Source organism: Coregonus clupeaformis, unplaced genomic scaffold, assembly GCF_020615455.1.
Source record: "Coregonus clupeaformis isolate EN_2021a unplaced genomic scaffold, ASM2061545v1 scaf0136, whole genome shotgun sequence".
Lineage (NCBI taxonomy): Eukaryota > Metazoa > Chordata > Actinopteri > Salmoniformes > Salmonidae > Coregonus > Coregonus clupeaformis.
The window spans coordinates 172772-174038 of record NW_025533591.1 but is presented as its reverse complement, the minus strand read 5'-3'; the positions used below and the strand labels follow the sequence as shown (position 1 = coordinate 174038).

General features: G+C 36.9%; 1 non-coding gene across 1 annotated transcript; it reads left to right on the top strand.

Moving 5' to 3' along the window:
• The first annotated feature begins 271 nt into the window (after positions 1 to 271).
• trnac-gca lies at positions 272 to 343 on the top strand. The gene has a single exon. It is a non-coding gene; the product is annotated as a tRNA-Cys (tRNA).
• The last annotated feature ends 924 nt before the right edge of the window (positions 344 to 1267 follow it).

Here is a 1267-nt window from a genome sequence, read left to right as displayed (position 1 = left end):
ATGATACATTATAAAAACATTCCTTTTGTTGGCAGAATTTGTTGCAGGAAGACCCCAATGGCTTTCTAGTGCATCACCTTAACCAATCATGCCACAACAACCTAATAAAGTTCTCACAGAAAAAACAGTGTCCTGACACACACACTGAAGTGAACTGAACCTGAAAGAGAGAAAAGAGGGCGGTGCCCTGGCCTGGTAGTGGTGATCACGTGGCCCTGGACTAAAATCAACAACATAATGATAACACTTCTCTTTGTGCCAACTTTCAACAGGGGGTATAGCTCAGTGGTAGAGCAATTGACTGCAGATCAATAGGTCCCTGGTTCAAATCCGGGTGCCCCCTCATTTTCTCTCAGATTTCCATAGTTACCTATCAAAAATACAAGACCACATTGACTCAACAGTCCACTGTAAAGGGGATACCATGAATTTGATGGTAATTTACAGGCAGCTCGTGGCAAGTAAAGTTCTGTATTTAATAGTGCAGTTACTGTAATATAAATACGGTATCAAAGCAAGCACTGTGTAATGACACAGTCCAATACTGTAAAATGTACTGTATTATACAGTAAAAAGGTAAATGCTACCATAATTAGAATGAATTAAATTCATTGAGGGGAGGGGTTTGTAGGTCACAGTATTTTACTGTAATTACAAGGGATTGGTTCAAGCAGGTTGGCTGCTAGGTAAAGTGTTTACACAGTACAGCATATTAATGAATATGTGTTTAATATCGCCTGCACTGCTAGAGGCCTTAACAAAGGCTTCCAAACTGGCAGAGTGCTCAACCATTTAAAGTACATTTATTTGGTTGTAACAATGTCAAATCAAATTTTGTTAAACTAAAAAAATTATAAAAATGTCAAACAATAAATAATCAATCCAACTTAAGTTCAACAAATCAATATAAAAAACAAACAAACAATTATCAAATAAAAAAATAATACAACTAATGCTCAACCATTTAATGCTCAACCATGCCACTCCAATATGTATCCTATACAGTTTAAATGTATGGGGCATTATAACCACACAGGAGTTCAATTGGTACAGCATTCTCACTCACGGGTGCAACAAATATAGCCTCTTACAAGGCACACCTTGATATACACTGCTCAAAAAAATAAAGGGAACACTTAAACAACACAATGTAACTCCAAGTCAATCACACTGTGAAATCAAACTGTCCACTTAGGAAGCAACACTGATTGACAATAAATGTCACATGCTGTTGTGCAAATGGAATAGACAACAGGTGGAAATTATA